Source organism: Halyomorpha halys, unplaced genomic scaffold (assembly GCF_000696795.3).
Source record: "Halyomorpha halys isolate HHAL.00 unplaced genomic scaffold, Hhal_1.1 Scaffold312.1, whole genome shotgun sequence".
In the NCBI taxonomy this organism is placed as follows: Eukaryota; Metazoa; Arthropoda; class Insecta; order Hemiptera; family Pentatomidae; genus Halyomorpha; species Halyomorpha halys.
In genome coordinates, this window is record NW_027105402.1 from 374330 (window position 1) to 391549 (window position 17220).

At 29.9% G+C, this 17220-nt stretch overlaps 1 long non-coding RNA gene across 1 annotated transcript; it reads left to right on the top strand.

Moving 5' to 3' along the window:
* The first annotated feature begins 5607 nt into the window (after positions 1-5607).
* LOC106681140 (uncharacterized) lies at positions 5608-12011 on the top strand. Its single transcript, XR_001343197.2, has 3 exons — positions 5608-5721; positions 11698-11803; positions 11922-12011. It is a non-coding gene; the product is annotated as an uncharacterized lncRNA (long non-coding RNA).
* Positions 12012-17220: the final 5209 nt, after the last annotated feature.

Below are 17220 nucleotides of genomic sequence, written 5' to 3' on the forward strand. Positions count from 1 at the left end.
ACACCTATATAAATATTTATGCTTTAAAACAAAATTTGATGTAATTGGTCTTCATACATCATAATTAATAGTTATTCCATTATCCAGGTATTTTGCCATACTTTTAGAGAAAAAATATTAATTCAAATGTAGATAAACATAAAATTAAATTTTTGGTCGATATTTTAAATATATTGTTTGTTAATTCCAACTGTTAGCAGTTATTTTAATGACTTTGTTTTAAAAATTAATAAGTAAGTAAATATATAAAACCATTCATTATCAAACTCTAATTTTCTCAAAATGATAAATTCAAAAGTATTTGTTGAAGATATAGAAAGTATACACTGTTTGTTTTTCTGATTTTCTTTTATCCTTCTCGCTTCCATAGGTAATTGTTGGTTTTAATCATCAGTTGGATTCATCAAAATAATTTCTGTTTTTCATAATAATGTTATGATAATGTCATGTTACAATAATATATTCACTATATATTTTCTCAACTACAGGTTCTCTATTCAACAGATCAACGTATTCATAAATCATCAATCCACTTCTTGGGTCTTTTTACCATATTTTGTGTGGATGATATAATTTATTTCAAGAAGGAGATAGCCTGAGTGGTGATAAAAAAACACATAAAACAGTGAAAAATATCATTCAATAAGGAAATTACATTTTTCATTTATCTCTTCTTTATAAACTCATTTAATAATCCTGTACATTCCTTTTAATTCTTTTTTATGTACTTTTTTTTTTAAAAGTATCATCTCATCTGTTTTGTATAATTCTTTACTATTTTCTCTCATTCAATATATTTTTACTTCTCTCTATTATTATTGTTATCATTAGTTTTGCCATTATAATTTATTATTTTTCTTAGTACTCTTGTTGTTTTACTTTGTTCATGTCCATATTTGTTTATATCTCAATATGCCAATATTTATACTTTACTGATTGAAAGAAGATAGTTGACCGTGTGAAGTAGATTGTTGAAGGATAGTCAGGGTGGCGGTCAATAAAGGTACCAAAATAGTAAAAGAGAACTATTTATTGAAAACCAACGTTTCGCCCCACTTTGCAGGGCTTCATCAGGGCTAAATGAGAAAACATGATAGAAACATTTTAGAATTAACAGAACATTGAAAATAAACAACATTTCAAAACAAGTGTTAAGTTTATAAAGTATATTGTAATTATAGGAGACTACTCATTAAAAATAGTTTTAAAGAGTAGTCTCCGACAATTTATGAGTCTAGATCTATATTGAGAATTATTTCACACCTGGTTATATTTATAAGCAACTTGTTTCCAGTCTACCTAAATGTATATTTCCTCATATTGTGTTATTAATTTTTTTTTCTCTATATACTTTATAAATTTAATAATTGTTTTGAAATGTTTTTTAATTTTAATGATCTGTTAATTCTAAAACGTTTGTATCTTATTTTCTCATTTAGCCCTGTTGAAGCCCTGCGAAGTGGGGCAAAACGTTGGTTTACAATAAATAGTTCTCTTTTACTATTTTGATACCTTTATTGACTGCCACCCAGACTATCCTCCTACAATTTATACTTTACTATTTAGTTATTTAATCTTATTGTTACGTTTTGTTATTGCTAATTAATCCTATAATTTAACTTTTTTTTTTATAATTTTCTAATTACTGCTGTCATTTCGCTATATTCATTTATATTTTGTCTCCTCATAATGTCATTCACGTTTGTGCTTGTACAATTTTATTGTTTTATTTCTATTTAATGTATTCACTATTTGATTATTCATCATTTCTTTCTTATCATATACTTATTTCTTTCTTATTATATAGTTTTTGTTATGTTTTATAATATTTACCATAATCTGTTTTGTTCTTGTTATTCCTGAAGAAGGCTGACTGTCAGCAGTGCTGTCCAAAATGTCAACATTGAATAAACAGTTTCCACAATGTGATGAGTTTTTCTTCACCATCACCAGGACCAAATCTTTTTTGATTAACCATACGGTTAACCTTTCAATACATAATGGTTAATAATATTTTTCTTTGATTTAGTAAATGAAGATTTAGGGAAGAAGGCAGCCCGAAGTTCAGTATCAAAATAGGGCGAAGTTGTGGTATTCATTATTACCTAAAATTAATTAATTAATTAATTAACTAGTATGGTACTATACCACAAAATGTCAGTTTTAAAGAGAACATAAGGAGATAAATGGAATTTAAACTTATTAATTTTTAAATTATAAAAGATAATTAGATCAGTACTTTAATTTTGATGAATATGCATGGACCTATTTTTCCATCTATACCAGTGGTCCCCAAACTTTTTTGTCCAAATGCCTCCTTTTTTGTCCTACCGCCCCCTTTTTAGGACAAATATTACTTAGCGCCCCCAAAAAATCAATTTTTTAAAAAATTTTAATATTAATTAATTGGAAATATATATGTATTAATGTTTCTACCTTTTTCATAAATATAGCAAAAAAAGGTGTAAATTAGAAACATTGAACTTCGAAATTATGAATCTATTTATTGAACTCAGAATAGAATGTAATATAAAAAAAAGTTAAAACATTCGAAATAATCTTAATGAGAAGGATGAACCTGGTGTGCTGCTACCAATTTAGTAATCCTCAGCTCTACTTTCGTCAGCAGTAATATTGTTGACCGTGACAAGTTGTAGTTATTCATTGTCCCCCAAATGCACCTGTGGTCATCACCACTCCCCTGAATCACTGCAGTGCCCACCAGAGGGCAGTAGCACCCACTTTAGGAATCACTGGTGTACCATACAGTAAGCATAATTACCTTCTTTTTTTTTTTTTCTTTTTTTTTTAGGTGTTGCTGAGGTTTTAGTAACTAGAAGGAATGTACACTTTGTTTTACTGAAAAAGGTAAGTAAAAACACTAAATTAACATTTTATTTCAATTTGAATATGCATAGTCATAAAATACATGTCTTTTTAGAAAAAGTATTGTAAATTATAGTTGTGACACCTATACCAAGCGCATTCCATATTTTATTCATATTTCTGAGTAATTTAGACCCAACATAGATAAAAAAATATTTACTTGGGACCTTATAAGTATTGAAGGGTTAATAAGAACAAGAGAGCGACTAATTTCTGGAGAATTTAATAATTAAAAACTGCGAGATTAATGTCAAAACTTGTTCAGTAATAACTTCAAAGCTCACAAATATTTTTAAATTGCTTACCTAGCGATTATTGCTCCAATGACACCTTATCCATTAAAAAATAAATATTAATAATAACAAATTTAAAAAACTGCAGTGGTCACTGAATTGTATTAACCTATGGTCTCAAAATTCAGACTTCAAGTTCTCTATTGATAAAATTAAATGTTTATGCTCTAACAAATTGTGAAATACTCCTCAACTATAAGAACTATTACAGCAGAATCTTCCCTTTTCTTACCTGAATAGTTGTAGATCTCTGGAAATCGTATTTGACAAGCGACTTACACCAGAGTTAATTAGTGAAAATTAATTAATATGAGCACAGTAGAAACAGAAGTACCAACAAGGAATTTTAAATACGCCAGATATACTGTCACTTGGTTAGCAGTAATTGCCTGATCAAAAATTAATTTTGTTAATTCCGATTCTGCATTAGTTTCGAAGCGCCTAGGCCGCGAAGATGGTTGCAATGGCTCTGGTCCTTGTTCGTTACAGATCACTACCAATAAATAATGTTACCATAGCCTCTTATAAATTGAGCGCCGTATAATCCCTCTAAAACATTCATACCAGAACACGAAATCGAAGAATTCTACAACTCACTTAAATGGTGAGTGAAGAGGGCAATTCGATATACTATGTATGGGTGCCTGGACAAGTTGGAACAAAAGGTAATGAAATAGCTAGGGCTCTCAAAAAGGAACTTATCGTTCGAAAGACAAAATATTCAAGGTATAGAAAGGCACGTAGGATAAGATTAACCAAAGCAAGGTATGAGTATCAAAGAAAGGAAAAGCCCTGGCAAGTCTCAAGTCGCAACAAACGGAGGGAAGAATTTGTTCTATCCCAACATGGAATTGGACATTCAAGACTAATGTATATTTAGTATCGAGGGAATTACACTTAAAATTCCCACATTAAAACGAAAGGTTCACAAGCGCAACCATTGCTCTAGAAGATGGTAGGAGTGAGATTGACGCAGTTAGGTCCCCTCTTTTGTATTTATATATTTACAAACTAACGTGTCGATCCCATGACTAACCATTTAATGTTGAAATAATGTACGAATTATTTAACTGAAAATTATACTTAAACTAAAATGTTAACAAATATATTCTAAGCTATTTAAGTTCTAATGAGCTAGTGAACATGGATAAGCACGGACTCAAACAAGCTCGCATCTGCGACGTTTATTGTATTATATAAATGTAAAGTTACACTGAACAAAACATATAAATTCATTTAATGGAGTTATATGAATTTTGGGTCCATCTGCTATTCCAAATCATTCACTAATGCCCCCGATATAGTACATTGATTTAAGGCTCAGTCAGGATCAGTGGATCCTAAATAGAGAGAAATGCTTTAGTTGGCCATGCTACCCAAATACATTGGGCTGCTATAACACACAGCGTACCCGTCATTCCATAATTGGACATATATACACTACAATACATTAACATTTTTCATTTTTCAAACAATAATCATCATAATATAATGCACTTCAAATACATTTTTTTTCTTAACAAAAAAACATTTTTTTCTTTCCTATATACATATATTAGTTTTCCTCCTTTTCACAAAGCCAAATAACAACTTACCAATACATCATTCCCCCTGTTTCATTCCCCCAAACCTCTCCTCTCCAGGGATCCGCTACAACCATTTGATCAATTAAAAAAAATTTTAAAAATCATCAATATAGCAACGCATGAATCAAGCAGAAACAAAACAATCATAGCAGTAGAACAGTTTACTAAAAAACGAAACAAAAACAGTTAAATGCATTCAAAAAGAACTAATACATAAATTAAAAAACATATATATAAATAAATAAATTAAAACAGTTGAATATTATTAGAAGTAATTCCCATGCAGGTAATGATGTATGATCACCCAGAGAGTCCAAAATAATATTTTCTATAAAGATGGCTATGTCCCCGATGCAAACACCTAGGTCTTCTAAAAAGCTCCTCGTTCTAGTTGATACTGTTCCGTGAGATCCAAACCAGAGGCCTCACACAGTCAACTCTCTCCTTCCGCAGGGGTCGCGGAATTTTTGTTTAAGCAATGGGATGCATTTTTCATAAATTTCCTTCTTTTCCTTTTTCATTCCACCCACCTGATTGAGGTTGTTTTCATATCCCGCAGTCAGACCCAATACCACAGCCGTACCTCCGGATTTAGGGAATGCAACAATATCCTTGTATCTCATGTCTTTTAGTGGTCCCAATATAGCATTATTATTATTAAGGCTTTGAAACAGCGGCTATGTTTTATTCCTTCTAGCTATACTTGGCAGACTCAATTTTGGCTAGTAATTATACATAGCTTTCATTAAAGTAATTAAAAATAGGGATATTTTTATTAGTTTATTATTTCTTTTAATTTTTATGTTTCTCTGAATGATGGTTGTTATTTCTTTTTGATGTTTAGCCCTGATGAAGACTTGAAATTCAGGTCGATGTTGAAACGTCGGCACAAATACATAATGGTTTGTTTATTTACTGACTGCATCTCTTCCTCAGGACCATCCTCTCGGATTTGGGTAAAATGACTGATTTTTTTCTCCTCTCGGGCTCTTGTATTATACTAATCAATTTAGGTATCAATTTGCGATCATCCGACTCCATTTTGAGAGGCTATAGAGGTTTGCAAATTCTTAAAAAAGTTAATTTTTTCGGAAAAATACAACAAAAAAGATATGAGAGAAAAAATCACAACTCACTTATTGTTTTAGACTCTTATAGCTCCTTGATGCACACCTAGGAACCCGCAATACATATAATCAATGCTGGTTTGTTGTAAGGGCTCTAAGGCGTTCTTGAGATGTATTTTTTCCTTTACTTTAAAAAACGTTTAACAAAAAAAGTTAAAAAAAAAAACCTTTTCAATTTTTCTTTTTCGTTTTCCTAAATCCACTCAGGGTTAAATTCTAAACAGAAAATAAATTCAAAGTGCGTACAATGTCTAAATTTGTACAAACCGTTAATACTATCAATTTTAAATTCTTTTTTTTTTTTTGACGGTAAGTATCCAGCATGTTTATATTTATTATTTATCTAGTAGCTTATATATTCAGGAGTATTTTAAAACAAATTTGAGAATTCTTTCATCTCGGAGATTCAAGATTAACGGTAATAAAACATTACCGTTACTTGATTTTTTTTATTTTTGGACGCATCGAGATACACTGCAAAGAGTATTTTTTGCTAATTTTTAATATGATAACGGTAATAGTTTTCGATACAAATATTTTTATAGTGCACGTTATTAAAGTTAAGTGAAGCGATAAAATGTGCATTAAAAATCAAATGTTTAATATTATACGTATAACTTACATCTTAAAGTACATTGTAGTATCGACAAGGCTGGCTATCGAAAAATCAGAGATCGGGAGAAAATTCCAGGAATGTCGTCAACTGCCCAACATTTCAAATCTTTCATTATTATTTTTTTATCATCAAACGCTTACACTAAAAGCTTTCTTTTCATCACTAGACTAAGCTTTTTTTTTCCTTCTTTAAAGGTGAAATAGAAAGAAAAAAAAATAATACACAAAATCATTGATGAAATAGCAAATTTATAGAAATTTCGAACCAAGAAGATAAAGTAATTCTTCACTGCGAAAGCTGTAGCGGTGTGATTTTTTTCTTTCAATATGCAAATAAATTTAACGAGGCAATGACTAAGTTTATCTTTGATAAGTTTGTTTTTTAATAATCATATCAATAATTTTCCATGACTTGTGACTCAAGTCATTTATTATTAATTAATCGATATTGCATGGAGCTTAATATAATGCTCAAAATAGGATTTGATAGGTCGCATTCAGTAGGGAATGATGTTTTTATAAAAAATCGCTTGGTACTCATTTAGATTTGTGATTATGTGGTAGTTTGATGCAGTGTTAAAAACGACTACCATCTTGGGAAGAATTTCAATTAATGAAATTAAAAAACAAAAACTCACAATTCGTGCTTCCTTAAAAATTAAAAAAATTAATTAAATGTTCATTTCCTTTTCATTCATATTTATATTTTTTTATATTATTCATGACAAAGTGGTAAATGAAATCGGAAGTTATTTACATTTAATGACATAATTAATAGTAGAAACAATTGAATGCTATTCATGTCAGTAATAATTTTTTTAATTATAATCCTTAGTAAAAAAGAAAAATATATATACCTTCTTTTACTAGGTTACAGGTATATTTTGTTTTATGTCACTCCATAAGTTTACTTTTCAATTTTTTTTTTAAATATACAGCAACGTGAACAAATCTTACGAGAAACAAAATGGGGTTTACCTAAACTCCAAATTCCATAGCAAAGTCGATTTTCTTCTTCCTCTGAATAAAATTACATAACTCATCATTAAAAATAAATTTAATTTTTTAAGCTTATTGCAGTTAACATGAAACCGGTTAAATAAGCAGATCAGAGGTAGTACATCTTAGATTAACAGACGACTTATCGTATTGAGATTGTACATAGTTCCGAAACAAATCAATATTATCTAATGCAGTAATGGTACCCGTACTTAGTAATTTCTGTTTTTTTTTTTTTTTTTTATTTTAGAATAATTTTAAATTTATATTTGTAAGCAAGAAAGCAATATTAAAATTTTCATAAAATTTATAAAACTTACCCAGTGACATAGTTAGAATCAGAAAATATTTTGACTCTTGCTTGGAGTAGTTTTTGCCGGCGACCTCCAGGTAAAGGGTTACCACCTGCTGGAACGAACAGTTCCCACCGCCTTGTGTTGGATGCCGATATCAAGGAGGCAATGGAGTAGCCGGCGGAAGTGGAACCGGTCCCACTTCCTCTCCTTGGCCAAGGCCTCCGCGATAGCGGTCTACGATATTCTGAATAGCCCTCTTTAGTGAAAAGTCGTGTAGCCATTATTTGGACCATTAAAACATGTCGTTTAAGCCATATTTCTTTGAAAATAGTCTCGTAGCGTATTATTTCGAGATAATCTTAAATTATATCATTGCGAATGAACAATTTTAAGACTAGCCTATATTAATGGTAATCAAAGAATTTGTTTTTATAGATTTTTAATAACTATAAAATAAAATTGATGCGCTTTTAGCAAATTAGTTTACTGTGCGGCAATGAATATCTATGACAAAAAGTTATGTTTATGCTAATTGGACGTATGGAAATATATAATAATAAATTTATTAGGATATTATTGGAAGTTTCTAAAAACATAGCCTTAAATATTTCAAATGTTAGTGAACCATCAGCGTTCGCCAATATACAGCACATCTCACACCAAAAGCCCCCAAAATACAAACAGAGAAAGCCCCAGCCAACAACAACTGACCGAGATAGTAAGTACTACACAAACATCAGTGGCTTAAGGTGAAATACTGAGGCCTGTACCGATCGTTAATCGTTCCACTCAATTAATTTAAAATGTTAACTTTTTGTAAAGCACAAATAAGTTTAAAACAAGTATATTAAAAACGAAAGGTGGGTGTGTCTGGTTTTTCCTTTATTTATTCATTATTATTATTACTTTTAATTATTAAATAAATCAAATTGTATCTTTGTATAGTCTCAACACTTTATTACATCAATAGTCCAACGTTTCGGCCATCTCGGCCATCCTCAAGGACAATCTAAATATTTAACAGCTCATTTTATATTCATTTTTAACAATTATAACAAGAACATTGTCACTAATAATATAACATACCTTCAAATATAAATTTTAACCTCACATCAAATTTTAAAAATCGTTTTACAGGCTATTCTACCCAGGTCATTAATTTTAAGTCAAAACACCCAATGAAAAAGTCAATTACTAGAGAGTCATATTTATTATTAATAAGCTTATATTTAGTTACCTATTTATTTAAAAATTCATTAGTTTTTAAAACTTTTAATTTTCAATTAATCCACACCATCAATAGCATGTAAACAAACTATTTATAACCTTCCATACACTACAGGTCAGCTTTGGTGATGTGAGGTGAAAATTTATATTTGAAGGTATGTTATATTATTAGTGATAATTTTCTTGTTATAATTGTTAAAAATGAATATAAAATGAGCTGTTAAATATTTAAATTGTCCTTGAGGATGGCCGAGATGGCCGAAACGTTGGACTATTGATGTAATAAAAAGTGTTGAGACTATACAAGGATAAAATTTGATTTATTTAATAAATAAATACCAGTCTCAATAAATTGAAAAAAAATACTTTTTAATATTATTTATTCTCTCTAGGCATTTATTTATTCTCATCTTATTTCTTCAATTTTCTGTATTATAGTGTGTACAATTTTTGTTTTTATTTCTTTTGTAACTTCTTTTCTATTTTTACGTGTAATTACGTCTCCTGTCCATTTTAAATAATAGTCTATGCTATTTCTTTGTTATATTTACTTAATATTGGATTCGTATGAACAATACATGGAGATTGTTCATCTTATTTTTATATCTTTTCATACATTTTTATATTATTTGTTCACTTTTAATTACATAATTTTTTAACACACCTCAGTTTACTTCTTTGTATCTTATTATTCTACTTTGCCAACGTAGTTTGTGTATTTTTTAGCCCAGATTAAGTCTTGCAAAGTGTGGTTAAACGGTTTGTTTCTTTTGACCGCACTCCTGAACTTATATATAAGAGTTAGGAAAAGGTTGGTTTTCCAGTTTCTAATATTGGCCATGCAGAAGGATAAAACACAACGCCACTTCAACTCCAATAAATTTCACCACATAACAAATATCAATCTTGAAATATCCAATATTTTGTTTCTTCCTCATAATTTTACATAAATTTCTTATAAATAAAACTTTTTGATTTTTCAGATTATTTCTAAGATAGAAAAAAAAGTCGGACTTGGAGAATGGGAGTCAAGAGGCCTCGATCCACGGGACAAATAGCTCCCTTTGCCCCCTTCGCCCGTTTATAAATCTTTGTTCTAACTTAACTGTTCAACCTAATTATGTGTTGGTAATAAGTGCAGGACCGAAGAGTCAAAGGGGGAACTTGTCCCTCTCCCCTCTTGAGATCAATATTTTAAAACTCAAAAAATGGGTTAGAAATAACAGTAATCTCAATAATAGAAGCAGGGTGTCAGGCTGAAACAAACACACTATCTTTAAAGACCGTATCTGACTCCAAGACGATAGTTCTGTAACTGGCTTGTTACTCCATGGTTCGCTGGATCCCTGGAATCTGCTCCTCACTCAAGCATTCTTCTGCAGGCTTCACACATCCTGTGTGATCTGGGTGGTCTTCTTACATCGAAAACATTTTAAGCATCGAGTTACATTATAACGGATATCCGATGAGATATTGGCCTATCCAACTCATATAAGGTTCTGTAAGAAAGATATCGATCGAGAATTAGTAGAAGTTTATCATAGGTAGATTCTTCATTGATAAATTCATCAGTTCAAAGTTAATGAGACCCAGAGTTTTGTAAATTTTGGAGTAACGAGAACGAAGATTTACGTTACTGCTAGTTAGATGTATGTTACGGGAATTTAAAATATTTTATGATCTAAAGAATAGAAATTCCTCAGAATACCTTTAAGTGAAACAAGTTTCATCCGATTATGGAACATATTAGTTACAGAAGAGATTAGAATTCAACAACACAGAGAAAACAACCACACAAATGACCAAGAAATAAATTGAAGCACCTCATGTCAGACTTGGCAAGCCGAGATTAAGACCAAGAATCCGTCAAATATTAGTAAGAGATAATTTCGAAAATTAAAAAAAATAAAAATCCTCTTTTTTTGTTACTTCTATCTCCCCGTTTCCCACTTTTTTAACTTCCTTTGTCACTGGTCCTCTCCATATCGTTTGCAGTACGAATATGAACTTAAATTTGGTCCTATTTTCACAAAGTTATTCATAAAATTACTTTTATTATGAATTTCAAATATGATCTACAGTAATTTGAACGTCTTCATGCAGTGTTGTTTTATTATATACCAATAAATATGTTCTTTTAAATTAGTAAAACAGTTTTATATCCTTAAAACGGGAATATTATAGAGCCTTTATCTAGTGCTTAGTAAATTCTTTAACATTTAACTATTAAGTTGCTGTTTAAGTTTAAATGATGATATACGTAAACATTTTCATACTCACAAAAAAAATTTAAGAACAAAACGAGGAATGAGCTAAATGATTCCAGAAAGTTCTTTCATTACAAACATTTTATATATATTTCTAAATTATGAGGAATGAACACATGATATTGCATCGCATATACCTCTAACTTATGTTAATCTTGGAAGAAGTAGTATAACGGAAGGAGTAAGCGCCCAGGTAAAGTGAAGCCAAAAAGATGGGCTAATCACTGGCTGCCTCCTGTTTCAGTTTAAATTTCAATGGTTGACATTCCTATTTACCTTAACGTAAACCTAAACTCCGAAGGCGTGGTCTACTCAGTAAGTTACACCCCTGATGTAAATCTTTTTGAAGGTTTTCCTCTAAAGTGGTAATAACTGTAAAATTTATGAAAAATATTTTTCAGCATGAAAAAAATCTGTCTGATTTAATCCATCCGCTACCAATGAATCAGTCTTTAATCTATAAAGAAGGCTTTCTTGTGCAAAAACTGAATGTTAATTCGATCAAAGGTAAGCAGATTTTTTTTCTAATCCTTAACAAGTTTGAAGAAATTTCAATTATAACCTTTTTTAGAGAAAGTTAACGTAAGGTAATATCAATATTCAACTGGATTTTTTGTCCTTCTAGGATGAGAAGAAATTAAAAAAAACGAGACAATTATCACCTGTAATTAAATTCTACAGTTATATGACCATGGGTACCGATGGAGGTCAATACCAACTTGGAAGAAATTCTCAGTTTTTTTTGTTTGGATTTTAATTTCAAAGCATTTTTTTTAAAAATTAATTAATTAAATTTAAAAAAAAAAAAATTTTTTTGCAATAATTACCATTATGTTTATTTTGTTTCCTCAGTAACTCTATCAATGGAGAATTTATATGAACATTTTCATATCCTCTGTCCAATTTGTGTAAAGTAATAACAAAATTGACCTAAAATTCAAATGAAATTTGATTTTAATTTATGAATAGTAATAAGAAAAAAACTGGAAAATAAATTGAACAATAAGAATTAACGAAAGATATCAGTCACAGTAAAAAATAAACTAATAGATCCTTCATTATCTTTATTCATTAACAATAAAAATAAATATAGTTTCATTAAGAACTAAAATATATTTACATTTTTGATATGTCCATAATTAATTTATAATTAGAAAATATACACATATATGTGCACACGACTAGTTAAAAAAATTATAACTAAACACTAATTTATTTTTATTACCATCATTATTTATTTGTATTAACTTTTCATTGTTATATTAATATTATTAGTTATGCGTATTAATAGTATTTCTCATTCTTATTTATATTAATATTATTCCTCATTAATATTCTTATTTATGCTAAATATAAATGGAACGACTTAAAACACAAACATTTACAGTAATTTATCTAAAGAGTGTAAAACCAAAATATTTTTTTAAATAATTAATAAAATAATTTAGGTTATATTAAAAATAGAACCATTATCCTTCAAGATATTCAGAATATAAATATATATTATAAAATATTATGTAATATATAAATATACTATATAAATTATAGCATTTAAACCTCATGTAGCTCATTTTGTTTTTTAAGTATTGTCCACCAAGAAATAATACACGACGAAATGATTTTATAAACCATAAGGAAACAAAAGCAGGTGTTTACTTTGGGGCACCTGCTGTCAAAAATATTCAGAATTCCGATCTTGTTTGTTAAGTCGAAGCGTGGACGCAACCACCTGGGCATTTGGTTCTCACATTTCCATAACGAATGAACATTGTTCTTCGTTCTCAAAGGAAATATCTTAGGCTATGTGTATGAATAGCTTCAAGTAAATTTATTTTTAAAGAGTGAGGAGTTAACCTGAAGAGAATAAATCATTTTGGAGGATTAAAACAATCTATGATTATTGGTTTAATTAATAATAAAAGATACATTTATAGTCTTTTATGAAAACTTTTCTAGACGCTAGGAACTTTTCTTCTTCAAATGGGTGCTCCCTCCCCCCCACAATACCCACAAATTCCCAAATCTCTGATTTTATTACTCCTAATATTTTTTCGATTTATCTACCTCAAAGTTATTAACAATCTAATCATCAAATTTAAAATCTAGTTTAATTTTTTGCAATTGTTTTTCATTTTTATGGACTACCATCGCTACATTAATCATTTTCTGAAGCATCAAATCTCTCTGTCTTAACAGTCATATTCTAAAATTATTATCTTTCCTACTATAAATCGATCTCATCATCGTCAGAACTAATATAAAAGGTATTATTAAAAGTCAAACTTTGGTTTAGTTATCATAAAAGTAATTATCATCTTTAACTCTTCATTAATAGGATAAAATTGGAAGTAGCTGCTTAATTGTTAAAGTTGCTAATTCACAGAATGTCAATTTAATAGGAAATATTAGTAATTATCTTAATGCTGATTTAGAATTCCTAGTTGTAGTTCTATCTATTACTAGTTCTTTCCAACAATCAGATTGTAACTCGGTCGTTTCCAACTAACTTCTAACCACACCTCATCATCTTGATAACTCTTTACCAACTGTTTTTCAATTTATTCGCGAAAAATATATGTTAAGCCTTCTTTTTATCCTACAACGATGTAGCTAAAAGGAGAATTATGAGTTAAGGTGTGTGTCATTAACTAATTGTTTTCATGCACGAAACGATTTTTTGAGTGGATAATTTTGATTACAAATTATTCGACGAGATCCAATAAATGTTTATAAAGAATTTAAGCTCAAAATAGTGGGAATTATTGTATTAAACCAGAAGTCTGCTCAACCGATTTTTAAATTCGAAGACTCAAATTACTCGCTAATATTCTATTAATGTTTTGAAATAGTTAAGCTCAAAATACTGATTTTTTAAAAATTGTATTTGGTACTTTTATTGGTGGCTGATGTTCCCGAGCGCTGCTGGTGGCCTATATGAGAAACACTGCATTATACCCTTATTTATCAGTTCTTTGTTTATCATTATTCGAAATATTTCTCCTTAGTTTTTGACAGGAAAAATATAAAAATTTAGGGAAGAATTTATAAAATTCAACGGAAGATAATACTATCAACTTTTCTTTTATATCGCATGTGTAAATTTTAGTTATTAAACTTAATAATTATAACAACATGAACCTCTACAACTCATGAAGTGTCAGAGGTTCAGTACTTTGTAAAGAAGTTCTGTTTTTAGAACAACGGTTATACAAGGAGGTGATTTTTTCAAGATCACGTTCAACCAGACTTTTCCTACGCCCAAGGGGGCTCTAGAATCCACAGGATTGACCAATGGCTACAGTAACAGAATAAATAATTATCTTCGTCAGTCGGATTCGAACCCAGCTCCTTGGAGTTATTAGGTACCTAACTTGTGTGCTACCTCACTTCCCCGTGATTATATTTACTACATTATATAAACTGACGATTCCTTTCATACTAACAACGCCAAAATACATAACACACACACACATATACTTATATATATATCCCATTCTGAGGCGTTGGATAAAATAAATACATCTAATTCCGCATTCCAAAAATCCCGCCATTTTATTTCTACTTCGTAATATTCAATCATTACTTTTTAAATTTTTTTCATAATAAATTATTGAGAATGAAATGACTGAATTTAAATCGTAAACAAGGTTTACCAATGGCTTGTACAATGAAAATATAAGGCAGTTTTAGATTTATCTCAAATGATTTTTTGGACGCCACCACCTTTCCATGAAAGAGTTAATGTAGTCGAATATTTTTCTAATTAAATTATTTGTTTGTTGTATCTACAGTCAAGAACTAAGCCATGCAAAACCTCTCGATACATCTATCAATATCAATATTATATATCTATACACCCACGATAGATCGATAAGCATAAAGTAAAAAGTTTAAGAAGTTTTCCTAAATGGGGGAAGGCTGCTGGCTGAAACGGGTACCCACACTTCAGCATTCCTCTCCACTCCTACGTTCGTTTTATCGCCTTCATTTTACCGCGTTCTGGACGCCAACGCGTCCCCATTTTCGGCACACGCTCTTAGAGAAATTGAAAAAAAAAAAAAAACCAAGTCTAGTATTAACTAGACCAATATCTATTTATTGTTTATGAATCTATTTAAAACATTCTCAACTGTATTTAAAAAAAAATTAAAATTAATTTTGGAAAATTGTTGATTGACCGTGTGAATATATGAATGGAATATGATCTGGGTGCGGTAAAAAAAAATTCAAATAGTAGAATTATACTAGTTTATTGAGCCAACGTTTCGCCCCACGTTGCAGGGCTTCGTCAGGGCTAATAAAGATACAAACACATAGTTACAAAAGGAAAAAAAAAAAAAAAGAGAAAAAGAACATAAGTGTAAAATAACAGAGGTATAAAATGTAAAAAAGTAAGATATAATAAGAAAAATTAAAGGTAGTTAATAGTAAATGAAAAGGGTGATAGTGGTTTTTAGTTTCGCCGATATAGAAGGAATTGCAGCATGGAGTTGAACAGGGTATCCGGTAAACCACATTGGAACGGTGTAAGGAAGGAATAGGGCCTTTCAATTTGGAAAAAAGATAGGAAATTTTATTGTGGGACTTCAAGCCAAGACGTAGGGTGGGAATAGTGGATCTTAAAGATTTTTTAATTTTATCGGAAAGAATGGGGATATACGGAAGCGACCTGTACTGAAAAAGTGGTGGAGTGGGTTGAGAAGGATTACCCTTTACTATTACCCTTTTCATTTACTATTTACAACCTTTAATTTTTCTTATTGTATCTTACTTTTTTACATTTTATACCCCTGTTATTTTACACTGATGTTCTTTTTCTCTTTTTTTTTTCCCCTTTTGTAACTATGTATTTGTATCTTTTTTAGCCCTGACGAAGCCCTGCAACGTGGGGCGAAACGTTGGCTCAATAAAATAGTATAATTCTTCTATTTGAGTTTTTTTTTACCGCACCCGGATCATATTCCATTCATAAAATTAATTTTCATAGAGCCATTAAAATACCAGCCATGAATCGACTCTAATGTCGAGGAACAGTTGTAAGGCTCATCTAGGCTCTATAAAGTGGGTAACTGGTCCTTCTATTAGCCAGTTAACGCATGTTGGGGGGATAAACTTTGCTGTTGACTACATCATCCCTATTACACAAGAAAAGGGATTCATTCTACTGCCTCGGGTCTCAAGAATTCATTTATTGTAGTGTTCTTTGGTGAGATTCTTCAATCGTATAATTTTTTATCAAAACAGAACTTTTGAAAAAACAACAAAAATCTTCAAATTTTATAGTTTTTCAGGCAAACTCAATGGTTTAAAAAAAATAAACTATTTTCTTAATTAATACCAAATAAAATTATCTCGATATATATAACATAAAAATTCGACAACCGGTTTCAATCTTCATTGAGGTTCATGGTCAATTGTCAAAAAGTAAAATAAAACCTTCTCAATGATTTATATTAATTTCTACGATAAATAAAAATCATTCCTTAGATCGTTTATTTTTTTAACTATTTTCAAAAAAATATTTACTCTTTTTTCCAAAGGCCATGGACATTTAATTTACTTCACAGTCTACTTTCTGTTCTCGCCCCCTCCCCCCCCTTCTTTTTTGTAATAAAGTAATCACACTGTTGTATTTTTTTTCTAATTGACATAAAATAAAATTTAAACAACTCAATATCATGTAGTAGTGCTTAATAAAACAAAATATCCCTTACTCCCACTCCTTCGACTCTCCTGAATAGAGAATCGACCGAATTCAAAGATTCACTTCATACTACGACTCTTTTATTGATTCACTTGTCCATATCAAGCCATGACCTAGAATTGATTAACTCTATACTCTTTTCCAGTTAGACTGGTGCAGATTTTATTTTTGAATTCAAAAGTTATTCAGAACCCAATTTTTTTTTCTTTTAAAACATTTT